This window comes from Chelonia mydas, chromosome 3 (assembly GCF_015237465.2).
Source record: "Chelonia mydas isolate rCheMyd1 chromosome 3, rCheMyd1.pri.v2, whole genome shotgun sequence".
Lineage (NCBI taxonomy): Eukaryota > Metazoa > Chordata > Testudines > Cheloniidae > Chelonia > Chelonia mydas.
This window is the reverse complement of record NC_057851.1, coordinates 99,294,768-99,311,642: the sequence shown is the minus strand read 5'-3', so window position 1 is coordinate 99,311,642 and position 16,875 is coordinate 99,294,768. Positions and strand designations below refer to the sequence as shown.

The following is a 16,875-nucleotide window of genomic DNA, read 5'->3' as shown; positions in this document are numbered from 1 at the left end:
AAGGCAAAGTTTGTACCTTGGGAAGTTTTTAACCTAAGCTGGTAAGAATAAGCTTAGGGGGTGTTTCATGCAGGTCCCCACATCTGTACCCTAGAGTTCAGAGTGGGGAAGGAACCTTAACAATGGTTAAAGCACCTTTGGTCCTGTCTACATGGGGAAGACCATATCACCGTATAACACTGCCCAGGATTCATTGTTTTAGAACTTGATCCTCCAATGTGATCAATGTTTGCATAGACTTAGTTGCTTAGAATTTTTCTCCTGGGACAATCAGAGATAAAATTCTCCCCAAATACCAATGTACAATCATAGAAAAATGATGATTGGTTCCATCAGTTCTTCTGACTGGTGGACATTCAGTTATAATATGCAATTTGAGTCTGTCTTTAGGGCAGAACAGATAAAAGCTAAGGACCTGCCTACCATTGCAGACATGTGGAAACAAGTTTTGGTGTTCTCTCCATTTCAGCTTCTTCTTAATGACCTCTATTGCAGCTCCATAAAGCCATGGAAGCCGGCAGGTGAGAATGGCAGTATTGCCAACTCCAAATGTTCAAAAGTCATGAGTCGGGCTCAAAATAGTCATGAGCTTGGCTTTAAAAACATGAGAATATGTAAAAATAATAGTTTTGGTGTTCTCTTTATTTGCCTTTTGCTTTTCTCTGAGCCTCTAGGGTGCACATTTTAAGCTTTCTCCACAGGCACGAGAGCTAGAAACTAACTTTTCCTTTAAGAATGAAGGCTGAAATCATCACATATCCAGGAGCTGGGGCTTAAGGAAAGCAATAATTATCATGAGACTCATGACAAAACCATGAAAGTTGGCAACACTGACAATGATGAGGTGGGGTTGGCTATGGAGAAAGAAACGGCTTGTCCTCCCTTAAAACTGAATGAAGGTATAAGATACCAATAGCTGAAACAAATGCTGAGGAGCAAAAGTCCATCAAAAATCAGCAAGAGCAATAACAAGAGTAAAAGCTCCAACTGGCACCACACATTGTAGTGATGTGCCACAAATTTGCAGTATCCGCTGTTAGCATATATATTTTTCAAAGACGCCAAGAATTCTGCAACAAATCCCTATCAACTTTAACAGTGATGTGGATATTAATGACTGTGAATGAGAACCTCTGAATAACAAGGCATTTAGTGGGAGCATTAGTAATAAGAACTGCCTCATGGATGACCCTGAAAATCAGACCTAAGCACAAGCATCATCTAACAAAAGGGCCCAGGAAAAAAAAACAACGCTCAAAATTCTAAACCCTAAACAAAGCCAAACTCCCACTACTTGCTCTGGTTGTATGCATTCTGTCTTAATCTCACTTGTAATGAAAAAGGACAGCATTATCTTCTGTATCCTTGGAGTATTTCTCATCAGTAAATTCTGTAGAAAGGGTCATTTTATTTATCACAGCCCTGGTAATACTTACCATACTATTTGTGTGCATTGCAAATTGCACAGAACTCGTGCAAGGCTAATCTGAGTTTCTCAACCATAATAAAACAGATGATGGGAAGGATGGTCTAGTGGTTAAAGCACTAAAAATAAGGGTTCTACAGACCAGGGTTCAAGTACTTGCACTGCCACAGGATCCCCGTCTGACCTCAGAAAGGTCACATTGTCTCTCTGACTGTTCCCCACCTTATATATATTTATAGGGAATACACTTTCCTTTCAGGAGTGTGGTAAAGATCAGTGTGTGTTACAAATTGTGAGGTGGTTAGATGCTATTATAATGAAACTCTACAATTACCTTAGATATAAAACATCTTCACCATTCCAACAAAATACTAGATATGTCTGGGTGAGATATTAGGTGTCTTTGGAGAAGAGTCCTTTATTTTCTACTTGTGAATAGTAACGCAGAGCAGAAAAAGAGACAAGTGGATAAACCAGCTCACAATTTATTTGAACTTTCACAAAGCTTTTTACAAAATCCTCACAAGAGGCTATTAAAGAAACTAGTAGTCAGGAGGTCAGAGGTAAAGTATTACCATGGATTAGAAACTAGCCAAGAGATAGAAAATAAAGAGTAAGGATAAATGCATTCAATTTGCCATATGGGAAGAGATTAACAATTAAGTGCCCCAAAGATCGGTACCGGAAACATTGTTTAATGTATTTGCTAATGATCTGGATAAGAGAGTGAACATTCAGGTGGAAAAAAATCTGCGGACAATACAAAATTGTTTAATTTAGTCAGCACTGGAGCAGACTGCGAGGAACTCCAGAGGGACCTAACACGATGGCAGATTAAATTAATTACAGACAAGTGCAAGGAAATAACACTGTAAGGAATATTTTGAACTACTCATATACAATGTAAACTCACTGTGTCTGAGGAATGAGGCCTGAACCTTTGGAGGTTCCTCCATTGCTATTTTTAATCTATGAAAGAGGAGTTCCAGGAGAGTTCATTAACTCAGCCAGAGATTAGGGGTCTACTTCAGGAGTGGGTGAGGTTCTGTGGCCTGCAACATGCAGGAGGTTAGACTAGATGATCACGATGGTCCCTTCTGACCATAAAGCCTGTGAGTCTATGAGTTCCTTAACAGATCATCAAGGCACACTCTTTCTACTACATAGTTATAGAAATGTTTTAAAGGACAGACTTAATTTTTTTTAAGGTTAAAATGCTTCAGTTTAACAAAAAATGTGTCAAAATTCTATATTTGGAAAAGCCATAATACTGCATAATATGGATCCTTCGTGTAGGGACAGCCAGGGGGCTCCACTCCGCATGCTGTCCCCGCCCCAAGCACTGCCCCACAGCTCCCATTGGCCGGGAACCATGGCCAGCGGGAGCTGCAGGAGCGACGCCTGTGGACGGGGCAGCACACAGCAGAGCCGCCTGGCTGTGTCTCCACGTAGGAGCTGGAGGAGGGATATGCTGCTGCTTCTAGGAGCTGTTTGAGGTAAGCACCACCCGGAGTCTGCACCCCTGAGCCACCCCGCTATGCCCCAACCCTCTGCCCCAGCCCTGATCCCCCTCTCGCCCTCTGAACCCCTCGGTCCCAGCCCGGGGCACCCTCCTGCACCCCAAACCCCTCATCCCCAGCCCCACCCCAGAGCCTGCATGCCCAGCTGGACCCCTCACCTCCCCCCTCCATGCCCCAACCCCCTTCCCCAGCCCTAATCCCCCTCCTGTACTCCGAACCCCTCGGTCCCAGCCCAGAGCGCATTCCTACACCCCAAACCCCTTATCCCCAGCCCGCACCCCCAGCCAGACCCCTCATCCCCTCCTGCACCCCAACCCCAATTTTGTGAGCATTCATGGCCCGCCATACAATTTCCATACCCCGATGTGGCCCTTGGGCCAAAAAGTTTGCCCACCCCTGCTCTAGGGTCTAAAGCAGTGCCTTCAACCCTTTTTCACTGGGGGACCCCGAAAAAAATTTCAAACGGAGGTGTGGCCCCTTTTGAAAATCTTAGATATAGTCTGAGGACCCCCATGAGTCCATGGACCAGAGATTGAAAACCACTAGTCTAGAGTCCTTAGATTTGACTCTAAGCTCAGATGCCAACTTCAATCATATTGGAAACCCTTTCTTTCAAAAACAGAAATATAAAATACTACTGCACAATATTTAAAAATTCTTTCTCCCTGGGTGAACAGAAACATAAATGATAAAGGAATTCAGGAGTATAAAATAAAATGTTTAACCTATATTTATACAGCACCGTTCCTGATGAAGAATCCGAGAGCATTTTATGAATTACTAGGATATACCATATAATAATAACTTCTCCCACCATCTAAATGCTGCCACTGCTGCAGTGGAAAGAGGCAGCTGTTTAACAGTACATGGTATTATTACAAGAGTTTAGTACTGGAAGTGAAGGACACCATATTCAATTGAAATTGCAAAGGGAATTTAGATAGAATGTAATAACCCAAATTAGAATTTAGACAGGAAATCAGGGCTAACACTCCTTAGTAAGAATAATATTGTTTGTTCTACCGTTTTTGTAAAGAAATAGAAAGAACTGGTTTAAAGGATGAAGTTGTTTGGGTTTTTGTTGTCAACTGTAGTCCCATATAGAGCAAGAAAATTGGCATGTGAAGGGTCTTGCAGGTTCAGCATAGCCCAAGCTATAATGCATAAAAAACAGAATGTATTTATACTACTTCTCAGCATAGTACCTCCAGGCTCAATCCTGACAAAGCTCCCATCGACTTCACTCATTCAGGATCAGAGTCCGCCCCTTCCATTTTTCTCTCAGTTGTAAAAGATCCTTTTTAACTGTTTCATAAAGGAACACAATAAGTGACATTCTAAATGAGAAGGGTGAGATCAGTTCTTTTTCTATAATCACAAGGTGCGTTGGTATACTCGTTATATATGTATATTTGAAATAGCTTTAGAGATGTCTCTTCCCTCTCCTTATACTGCTTTTATGGGAAGTGTTTCTTGTATGCCACCCTGCTGAGATCTTGCAAGCTGCTGCCCTTGGACTACAATATTTTGTGAATTTTAACAGGCACCCAGCTAATACTTCACCTGGTACCATCTAATAGGGTCCGCATAAATGTTTAAAATAGCCATCTGGAAACACGATATCTTGGAGTCCATAGCTGAATCAATTAAATGATCCAATTCATTTGTTAAACCACCTGGGTCACTGAAATGTGATGCCCTGGGACCAACTTCTGATGTGATTAATTGATCCATTTGTCCATTTCACATGTTTTAATTTGAAGAGTAAATTGAAATATTGTTAATTTGTTAACCTATATGCCATTGTAGTTAGCTTGTAATCTTTAAAACATGGACTGAATGTCACAGTAAGGAATCACTGTATCTTATTAGAGGTAACACAATGAACAAATGGAGATAGTACAGCATTCTTCATGCAACTATTTCCTTACAGTGATTAATTTAGACTAACAAACTCAATCATCCAATTTGTATTCTCCAGGGTAACGTTGTCATCAGCTTGGTCTTTTAACTGGGAAGAGTTTGCATGCATAGAAAATAAGGACATTTATGGGAGGAAGGAAGACTGTTAATCTTTAGGTTTAGTAGCCCAGTTAGATTACTAGACAGGGAACTACTAATCCTTACCAGTCTCCAGAATTAGTTCAGGTCTGATGTCATTCAGTGCTTAAAATAAAGACTTCACCTTATCAAAATAGAAACTGAAATATCCCTTGGAAAGCAGGCAATTCCTCCTGAGGTGCCTTGTTCACTGTAGGCATAAGGTAGTAAGTGAATCCTCTACATGTAATGTAATAAGAATAGACAGTACCTATCATCCAGCTCTATCATCACTATGGAAATAATTATACATTTAAGAACTCTAGAAGCATTAGCTGTATCAAGATTGCATCTAGGAAAGGAGATTTTTTTTCAGTGTGATATTGTCAGGAATTGCACTGTAATGGAATGGCTTCAGAAATAGACTTCTGGGATGCTGTATGGTAATTTTCAATAACCATGCACTACATTTTCACTTTGATTCACTACTGCCTTAAAATGAACTGTGTATATACCCATAACAAAGTCAGCTATTTATGTCATGTCAGAACATGCCATCTCTTAACCTATCATCATTTAGTTGCGCCAAATATTTACTCATTAGACATTTCAGTATAATAACAATTAGGATGCTTCCTGTTAGCTCAGCAATAATTATCTCATGGGTTAATAACTGAGATGAATGATTAATGACAAACATTTTGCTGGATATTTGAAATGTGTCACATTAAAGCAGTGGCTCCCAAACTTGTTCCATCGCTTGTGCAGGGAAAGCCCCTGCCGGGCCGGGCCGATTTGTTTACCTGCTGCGTCGGTAGGTTCGGCTAATTGTGCCTCCCACTGGCCATGGTTCGCTGCTCCAGGCCAATGGGAGCTGCTGGAAGCAGCAGCCAGTAAGTCCCTCGGCCCGCGCTGCTTCCAGCAGCTCCCATTGGCCTGGAGCAGCAAACCATGGGAGCCGTGGGAGCCGTGATTGGCTGAACCTGCGGACGCGGCAGGTAAACAAACCGGCCCGGCCCGGCAGGGGCTTTCCCTGCACAAGTGGCGGAACAAGTTTGGGAACTACTGCATTAAAGCATTCACTTATTATTGTTCCATCAGCTCTAGTAATAAATGACTTAGATTTGGACTTGGTTGGCTCTACAGGTGCTGTAGGATCATTCTGCAACATTGTGACATCACAACAAAACATCCCATGGTGCAGACATCACAAAAATATACCAAGACATCGTGGAATGATTATGTTCTTATCTGTAAAAAGAAAAGGAGTACTTGTGGCACCTTAGAGACTAACCAATTTATTTGAGCATAAGCTTTCGTGAGCTACAGCTCACTTAAAGCTATGCTCAAATCAATTGGTTAGTCTCTAAGGTGCCACAAGTACTCCTTTTCTTTTTGCGAATACAGACTAACACGGCTGTTACTCTGAAACCTGTTCTTATTTGTGAGGAAACAATTTTTCAGGATAGTTAAAAGCTCCTACAATTATAGCTTCCGGAATGTGATAAAATCTTGGATAATCCTGCAAAAGCTGAGGTTTCCGCCTCAGAGTTTGTTTATCCCAGGAGATTGTTGTTATAGTATTTTATGAATAGGAAACACTCACATTGTGTCATCTAAATAACACATGGATAGGTGTGTTACTCACTCTGCAATCCATGCTAAAAAAATTCTTGTAACAGATGATTTTATGCCAGTCAGGAGATAGCCACTAGGCTGAGAAGTGAGAACCACTTTGTATGAGGATTGAGAGTTAAGAGGTTACAGGAATAAAACAAGGATGGAGAGAAGCAGCTGGGAGGAGAACAGGTGGAGGATGGAGGAGGGTAATGCAGCAGCAGCAAATGGTAATTCGTGGATGGTGTCGATCCATTGCTCGTGCTTGTGGTTTTTCTATGCCAGTGGACTCTTTCAATAAAAATAGAGATGGGTCACTCATTTATTTTCTATTTATTAACTGGATTTCTAGTATACTGGAAAAATTTCCCCAACTTTCCTCTATTATTTGAATGTAATTCCAAAAACTACTTACACTATCTGAATGGAATTCTTAACAGCACTTACAGGCACTGATTTTCAAAGGGTTTACCAGACACAATCCCTGGGGAAAACAGCGACTTAGAAATTTCACTTTCTGCTTTAAACTGCAACTAGTTCAACCACTTTACATCCAGCCAGCCTGCAGAAGGAGGTGGAGTAGCCATTGTATTCCCTTCCAGCTCAAATGCAGGAAAACCCCACTAAAATTAAAATGATTTGAATATGTCCATTTAATCTATGAGACCACGGAGACAAAACTGAACTGGACATCCTGCTAATCTATAAACCACAAGATATCACTGGCTTCCCAGAGGAGCTGGTAAAATACACTTTCTGACAAGGTGATGAAGTTCTTAAGAATCAACATCAGACCCATTGTCTTGGTAGACTTCAGTATCCACATAGATGAAGCCTCTGTTATGACAGTCCAAAGCCCTTTACCCAAACACTCCACTTTGGTTTCTCCTAGGTTTTATTTGCCCCCCAGCTGGCTGTTACTAGAATGAATTTTTGGACTGGGCATGGACATAAGAAATGCAAGAACCACCATCCTATCCTGGTCAGATCATTTCTACCCCCAGGCAGAAACTCTTCCCATTGCAAGGTCAGAAGAAACCACCACCATGGTCCATCCCCAAATACTCTCTCAATGCCTAGCTGAATCCAGCACCTGAATGAAAAGCAGCTAGTTAAAACTGAATGCAGGTAAGAATAAGGAAATGTTCACGGACAAAGAGTTATTTACATGAGGGAACCCACAGCAGTTAAACTTTCCTGCATGCATAATCACTTTTGTTCTTCAGTTGGTTCTTTGTCACACCCTGCACCCCACTTTTGGGTTTGGAAAGGAGGAGAGGTATGCTTCTGATTGTTATGTCACTCTGTAGCCTTTAGGTTTCATAGTAGCAGCCATGTTAGTCTCTATTCGCAAAAAGAAAAGGAGTACTAGTGGCACCTTAGAGACTAACCAATTTATTTGAGCATAAGCTTTTGTGAGCTACAGCTCACTTCATTGGATGCATTCAGTGGAAAATACAGTGAGGAGATTTATATACACACAGAACATGAAAAAATGGGTGTTATCATACACACTGTAAGGAGAGTGATCACTTAAGATGAGCTATTACCAGCAGGAGAGCCAGGGGGAGAAAACTTTTTGTAGTGATAATCAAGGTGGGCCATTTCCAGCAGTTAACAGGAACATCCGAGGAGCAGTGGGGCGGTGGAGGGTGGGGAAATAGTTTTACTTTGTGTAATGACACATCCACTCCCAGTCTCTATTCAAGCCTAAGTTAATTGTATCCAGTTTGCAAATTAATTCCAATTCAGCAGTCTCTCATTGGAGTCTGTTTTTGAAGTCTTTTTGTTGTAATATTGCGACCTTTAGGTCTGAAATCGAGTGACCAGAGAGATTGAAGTGTTCTCCGACTGGTTTATGAATGTTATAATTCTTGACATCTGATTTGTGTCCATTTATTCTTTTACGTAGAGACTGCCCAGTTTGACCAATGTACATGGCAGAGGGGCATTGCTGGCACATGATGGCATATATCACATTGGTAAATGTGCAGGTGAACGAGCCTCTGATAGTGTGGCTGATGTGACTGGGCCCTATGATGGTGTCCCCTGAATAGATATGTGGACACAGTGAGCAACGGGCTTTTTTGCAAGGATAGGTTCCTGGGTTTGTGGTTCTGTTGTGTGGTGTGTGGTTCCTGGTGAGTATTTGCTTCAGGTTGGGGGGCTGTCTGTAGGCAAGGACTGGCCTGTCTCCCAAGATTTGTGAGAGTGATGGGTCGTCCTTCAGGATAGGTTGTAGCCTTTAGGTCCTTTGGGCCATTATGCTATTGATGTGTAAATAGCCATGGTGACAAAAAATGTACATATCCATGCTCTACTGGCCAGAAGATTGCACCTCATCTTATCAGATACAGACCTGGCCAGGGTGACCAATGTATTTGTGACTCTTGGGCTTGATTACTGGAATTTATATCTAGGAACAAAGCCACACACCCTGAAAAAGACCATTTGCTCAGTAAACCTGTGCTCCACTCGGGACTTGATCCAAAGCCCACTGAAACCAATGGGAGCCTTTCCATTGACTTTAGTGCGGTTTGGGTCAGACTATCTCTGCATCCCAATAAAATGCAGAGTCCAGTTCAAGGTCTGTCCTGATAGTCAAAACCTTCCATTTAATTGTTCCTAGCTACTTGAGAGATTGTCTCTCCATCCACCATGTCCTCCTACAACTGCTATGATCCATTAAAACCATGAAACTGTCAGCCAATAAGGGGAGCTCCTGAGTGTGAGAAACAGAAGTTTCACAGGAGCTGGTGCTAAACTATGGAGCGAGAGATAAGAGTGACCATGAACACACCACCTCCCAGACTAAAGTTGCTTTCCCACAATAATTTGTGCAGAGAGAGAAAAAGAGAAACAAAGATCCTACAAACATAGGAAAGAAAGAAAAATATTTGAACAATTTTAATTCCTTGGGAGATGCTCAAATACTATAGTACTGATGAGAGAGAGAGACAGAGAGAGAGAGAATCTGGGAGGTGTCACATTGAGTTTCGGATCTGTGAAACCCAAAGTTCTATGAAAAGTATGGTACAAGCCTGGGGACTATGTCAGATTGGGAAATCATATTTGATAAGAATGAGATTATTGAGAAATATGGAATTACGGAAAACTTGGGAAATCATACTTGATAAGAATGAGATTATTGAGAAATATGGAATTATGGAAAACTTGGGAACCTTAAGACTGTGACTGAAGGAGAACGATCTGCTGTCTAGTAATTAAGCACAGGAAAGCAAACACCTCTGGGGGTGCAGGGCATAGGCTAATGCAGAGCCTGATCTTGCTTCCAAGGAAGCAAATAGAAAAACTTCAGTGGGAGCAGGATTGGGCCCTTAGCGAGGACATTAAGAGCTATTTACATAGCAGCAGCAGTGGAAGAGAAAGACCACCATCCAAGACAGGTAATTGTATATGTGAGTTCAAAGGAGATTTTGCATTAATGTTTGTTAACAGACAGGAGATGGAAAACAAACCTATTGGGCAGAGAAAATGGATATTAATTACTTCGCTCAGCTAGAGCACCTGTGCAAATATCACCATCCCTATTCAGGTAAAACTGAGCACTCCATGGCTGATATATGACAATGCCGATTAACACCTGACCACTTCACAGGGAGCAAAGAATAAAACTGGCAGGTCTGCAAAGCAAAAAAGAGAGATTCTAGGGAGAGAAATGGAGACAAGGGACTTGTCTATACTGACAGCACTGCAGCTGCACCAGTCAGCTGCGCCCTGTAGCTCTTCTAGTTACTCCACCTCCCCAAGGGGTGGTAGCTCACTGGTCGACACAGCGCTGTCTACACCAGGGGTTAGATCGGTATAACTACGTCACGCAGGGGGGTAGATTTTCCACACCTCTGAGCAACATAGGTAGACCCACATAAGTTTGTAGTGTGGATCAGGGATAGAGTTGTGGGGGAAGTGGTTTGCTCATGAGAATTTTTGAGATTTTGAATTTTTTCCCATTCCAGAGCAGGACAAAAAGTCAAAACTTTGAAAAAATTTGGCAAACCAAAAATCAGATTTTTTTTTTGATTGGGTCAATCGAACATTACATTTCCATAATTCTGAAATGTTTCATTGTGATTTTGACCTTTTTATTTTATTTTTTACTATAAAGTAACAAATTTCAAAACAAACATCATTTCAACCTGAAAAACCAGAAATTTCATTTAAAAGTCGATATGGGATGTTTCAACAGTTTCAAAATGCACTCCATTTTGTGTTTGTTTTGTTTTTTATTTGGGGGGTTTTGTTGTTGTTTGCTGTTTGTTTTCCAAAACCCGGGAGATTCGTCAAAAGTGACCCTTTCCTGCAAACAGTTTCTGTTTAAAAGAATCAGTGTGTTCTGACCCAAAAAAAAAGGTCTAAAAATTCCCCACTAGCTCTCGTGGGAACCGCTTTCAGAAAGACTGAACTTCACAGACATCAGGGGCTGGAACACTGATTCTATGATGACAAGAAAGCCACTTTTCCCACTATGCACTGCTCTTGGAGCAGCACAATAGCATGCTACTACTTCCTAAGCACTGCAGTGGGACCCAGGAGACCTGAGTTCTAGTCCTGGCTGGCCTGCTGGGTGACTGTGGGCAAGCCACTTCATCTCTCTGTGACTCAGTTTCCCCAGCTGTAAAGTGGTAATAATGATATTGACCTCCTTTGTAAAGTGCTATGAGGTCTAGTGATGAAGAATACTATATCAGAGGTAGGTAATAATAAGGACATGGTCTATTTCTTCTTTAGAAACCTAAATAGGGACTTAGATGCTTTACTCTAGGCACCCAGTTAAAAAAAATTATGTCCATAAAGGTGTGTGTGAAACCAAGAGAAAGGCTTGATAAAGAAAAGAATTGGCAAGCCACCTTGAAAAATGCCCCCCTCCTTCGGAAATACAAATCTATAGACCATGGAGAGCATGTTCTATCTCTGGCTACATTCAAGATACAGGGACAAAGCCATGCAAGCTTACTGCATCCACTCCCTACGATCCTCAAGCAAGTGCACAACACCTAATGATCAAAGATGACAAAGAATGCTAAAATCTAGAAGAATCAGCACAGACCCCTGACTTTACTCCATCACTACAGAGAGGTTAAAGAACAATGGGACCAGTATAGTCTCTGCATCATGTTTAGATCTGGAGCTGGATTAATAGAACTCAGAGAAACTAGACTTCTGATACCAGTGTCACAACATAGAGTCGGAAGGGACCTCAGGAGGTCATCTAGTTCAACCCCCTGCTCAAAGCAGGACCACTCCCCAATTTTTGCCCCAGATCCCTAAATGGCCCCCTCAAGGCTTGAACTCACAACCCTATGTTTAACAGGCTAATGCTCAAACCACTGAGCTACCCCTCCCCCAAACACAGGAGTGGAGTCAGAGAAAGAAACAGTGACCTGTTTCCCCCCAGTTTCAAACTGGGAACCTTTCACGTGTTAGGCGAATGTGATAACCACTACACTACGGAAACCCAACTTAAAAACAGGGCTGTTTCTGCCTCGTTCCGAACCAGGGACCTTTCACGTGTGAGGCGAACATGATAACCACTACACTACAGAAACAAAATGGGAGTAAGGAACTGTTCCTTTTTCCTACAGTTATGTAGCTCCGAGCTAACCTCAACCTCAGATTAACATGAGGTTTATTACAGGTTAAGCAAAGCTGTTATGTAACTAGCAACAACTGAGCAGGACAGAATCAAAATAGCCAAGCAAAGTGTCAAGGGCATCTCTGGACTTACCATATCCAGCACCAGCTGGTCGTAGCTTATTTGCAGCAGGTTATTAGAAGTGTAACAAAACGAAAACAAAACAAACAAGAAGATATGATTGATTTACAACTTTCTTGCATCACTCCAGACAAATACATAAAATTGAGACACTACTATATTTATGCTTCATCTTTTGCTGATTTGGAGCTATAACTGACCCTGCAGAAGTATTTTCCCTCTAACAGTCATACGCCTCCTCAAATTTCTAAGCTGTCAACATACAGTGCTGAGAGCTTATTAAAGATTACAGATGACTGAATCATCATGAAATGATTTTTGAGAGCTCCAGGCAAGCATTTATAAAAGATGTTTCACAGACGGAAAAAAAGAAGGAAAGCCCCTTTAGCACTGATTGGGAACTATATGTAGGGCATCAGAATTAAAGCCTAGAAACTAGGTTTGTTTCAATTTGTGCCCATCAGAGCTTTGCTGAACAAGACAGAGAAACGCTGGCAAGCAGCCACTGACGAGACAGTACTGACAGGAAATAAGGGGAAACCCAGTAACAGACAAGCGTACTGTGTCTAGTTGATTTCACAGTTACACAGAAAGAAATCCCAATGCAGGAGACTATTCCATATACTGCGAACGCTGATTTCTCACAGGGATAATTGCTGATTTGCAAAGAAGTACCAGGATAGAAAGGAAAATTTATATCAAACCATAGATTTCAATGAGATCTGGAGAATTGAACTTGGTGTTTAGGAGAGAAAAATAAAATAGGAAGAGGATCTATTGCAATAAAAACGTTGTGATGGAGCACAATGGCAAATAAATACGTGAAACTAACTGAAGGGAAAGTAAGTGGAGAGGAATCTAGCTATGGGAGGATAAAAAATGAGTTCACAGCATCAAACTGAGGAGAACATTTTCAGGCAAGATTTGTACTTGGTTACATACTCTAACTGGTCACGTAGTTAGTTGTTATTATTAATCATGTTTATTCGGTGATGTGCCTAGGGACTAAGGGCATGCTCTGGAATTTAAATTTGACCGTTAGAGCAGCGGACAGGGGCTGGGTCCAGGGCTAGAACAGCAGCTGGGGCTGGCGCTGGAGCAGCGGCTGAGGCTGGGGCAGTGAACAGCAGTCAGTCCCTGGGCCTGGGGCAGCAGCTGGAGACTGGGTCCAGGGCCGGAGCAGCAGCTGGGACTAGGTCTGGGGCTGGAGCAGAAATATATATATATTTAGATGAATACTGGGGGGAGGGGGATACACATGCTTGTTGTCCCTTCTGCATGTTCTTGCCAGGGACTAACCAAGAATGGGCCCCATTGTGCTAGACATTGCACAAACACAGAATAGTAGCTGGTTCCTGCCCCTGAAGAGCTTACAATCTAAATAGTCAAGACAGAAGAAGGGTAAGGAAAAGGGATGGACCAGAGCGATCGACGTGATGGCAGAAAATATCACGTTAGTTCCACAGTTGGTTTAATTTTTTTGGGCTGGATTTAGTAGAGGGTGGGATAAACTAAACAGAAAGACAAAAGAAGGGAGGGGATTGGGGGGTGGGGGGACAGGGACAGAGTGGGGTTACGAGGGAGGGGGAAGATATTCGGAGGGGTAGTGAGATGAAGGGACTGTGAGCAAAGCGGTGGGAGGCGGTTGTAGCAAACAGCCAATCAGCATAAGCAAGTCGAAACTGTAGAAAATATTATCAGTATCCATGGGTCCCTAATGAAACTGTTTTGCAGCTGCTCTGCCAGGTTCAGTGTCTGTCTGGCTCCTCCCTGCAGTTTCTTTCCAAAGGTCACATTGCTGGCAGGATGGGCGACACCACCTGGGTCCTAGTCCCCTCTTCATCTGAGTGTGGGGAGTGCTGGGCAGAATCTGAGGCCACTGGGATTCTCAGGTGGAGGAGCAGTGTGAAAGGTTTGCAGTTGTGTTAAGCACAGAGATCAGAGTTTACACTATGTGTTACCCCCCATATATTTATTGTACTTTATTTAGTGTATTTATTTATTTGTTTTCTTTTGTAGAATGATCTAAACACCGGTACAACAAATATAAACATACATTCCAAAAATTACAGATTTGATCCATATAACCACTAAATCCTCTCCACTCATCCAACCCAACCCAACAGTAACTTTACTTACCTCAACCCACTCACACCCTCCCTCAACAGCCTGGGGAAACAGAGAATGACACAAAGGTCAACAAATTCAAGCTCTGTGAAACCAAGGGGAGAAGTGTGCTCCAGTTGAGGGTCTCTCACTGAGAGCTCCTTCCTAGAAATACTCTTTCCATATAAAACTGAGGGCTCCTAGCTACAAGGACCTCAATTGACCTCTACAGCTGTAGTATCACATGAAGAGATGGGAAGGCTCTAAACCATTCATGTTCAGCCTTTGGGACTTAAAGGTCAAAAGCAACACCTTGAATTGCACCCAGGAATGAAGTGGAAGCCAATGCAGCTCATGGAGCATTGCGGTAATGTATGCCCTGGGAGGAGCCCCAGGCAACAAGCCAACAGCTATGCTTTGCTCCAGTTATAATTTCCAAAGAGTCTTAGAGTGTAGCCAAATTTTGCAGTGTTCAAATTGTGCAAGGCACTTGGCAGAATAAATTAAGAGACAAATTTCCTGTCCTGAATAATTTACAATCTAAATTTAGACATGACATTACAAATGAGGTGACACAGCAGAAGTGATTAGAAGGTATGAGGAGAGGATGTCTTTCCTTCCATATGGGACAGTGTGAGAAGATGGATGAAGTCAGGAATGGGAGAAGTGAATGAAGAGCTCATCAAAGCTCTTGTTATTGATGGGGTTGAGGAGCAGAATGGGGTACCAAATAGGAGAGAAGCTCAAAGAGGTAGACCAGGCTGAGTCACAAAGCCAGGAAAGCCAGAATAAGTAGTTTGAACTCAGATGTGCTGGGCAATGACAAGCCAGTGGGGGGAGGAAGATGATTTTAGCGGCACCATTTTTGGACAGTCTGAAAAGGAATGATGGATCAGGATGGCAAGAGAGGAGAATGTTGCAATATTAGCCATGCCTTGCAAATGGCCATATCAAATACAAGACCTCCCCAGAGATCACTGCTGCCAAGTGGTCTTCTACAAGCACGGAGTGGGGACCAAGATTTGCTGTTTCCGTGGATATATTGACAGGCAGCAATAACACCCAGAACAGGAAAGCAATTGTGCTATACAATGAGGCTTTTGACAGGAAACACATAGGGACTGATATTTTACAGAAACGTATCCACATTAATAGCAGAACCTTATAAAGTGGCTAAAAGCATGAGAGAATCTGATGCCATCCAGAAGAGATCGAAGTTAGACACACATGCATTCACACACCTACTCAGAGATTGTGGATTTTCTTGTAAATTCAGTGATAAATGTTTACATCTTTCTCACATATCAGATATACATGTTCATGCTTCTCCCACAACCACCATCAAAATACAGGTATGCAAATCAGTGCAAAAGGGGGTGAGGAGGGTGGAGAACATGAATAAATCAAGTCTGGGAAAGTACATATTGCCTAATTTTGAACTCACTCATGCTGTGGATTTAAAAATTCAGCCTGAATTCAAATGCAGTTGGTTTTGTGCTCCATTAGAAGAGACTGTAAAAAAGGCAGCAGAGATTGGAGTGATAAACATTCTCCTGGGAAAAATAGATACAGTATGCAGCACATACCCCCCCCCCACTGTCCTCTCCCCCCCGACCCATTTGTGGCGGCCTACCTTCTTGGGGATGTTCTTCTGTCCTAATACATATCATAGGCTTCCCTCCAGATAACAAACATGGGCTAGATCCTCAGCTAGTGTAAACTGGTCTAGTGCCACTGATTTCTGGCATGATATATTTTTAAAAGGTGAATCATCCCTGGTGAAAATGGGTTTAAATTACAGGTGGAAGTTTTGAAGACTAGAAACAGTTTTACAAGCCTAAAATATTTTGTGAGGTTCTCAAAAGCTCAGAGTTTATAAGGCTCACCTACCACTAGTAAGCAATAGAAACATCTTGCCCAAATGAGCAAATCCATTGTATTCTTCCCTCTTGCTTGATAACCTAAGAAACAGTCACTGCAAGTTAAACCTGCCAAAGATGCAGTTTTACCTCATGTAAGTCCACCTCTTTTCCTTGTTTCCAGTTCTGCAGAACCAGCTTTTGACTGTCCTCTGCACTAGTATGGATGGGGAAGGATAGTCTTTCCTCACCTTATGCTCTTCACAATCAAGGACCAGTCACAACTGTAGCCCTTGAGCACAAGGGCTGTGTGAGGCTAACAAGAATGGGAAAAATCCAGATAGAATAGATGTTCAGCCAGAGAGGAGACCACACTCAGATCAGCCATGTAAGTGTAACCCTTCTGCCCATCAGAGCTGGCAGCAACAAGGGCCGGGTTCAATATCTAGGGGATCCATTCCAATAACACAATGCAAACCGGCTCGAGCCCCCACCCAGTGACCTGGGACAAATATATACCACCCCCCTGGGCACCTCCAAGAGGCAATACTTCCCCTCTCGCAAGCACATAGT

General features: G+C 42.4%; 1 long non-coding RNA gene and 1 other non-coding gene across 2 annotated transcripts in view; both read right to left on the bottom strand.

Moving 5' to 3' along the window:
• The window catches only part of LOC114019092, a 169,176-nt gene that overhangs the window by 6,127 nt on the left and 146,174 nt on the right, over positions 1-16,875 (bottom strand). Inside the window, exon 6 of the long non-coding RNA XR_005224706.2 lies at positions 4,152-4,251. This is a non-coding gene — a long non-coding RNA (uncharacterized LOC114019092). The remainder of the gene's footprint in view (positions 1-4,151; positions 4,252-16,875) is intronic.
• Positions 12,007-12,079, bottom strand: TRNAV-AAC. Its single transcript has one exon. It is a non-coding gene; the product is annotated as a tRNA-Val (tRNA).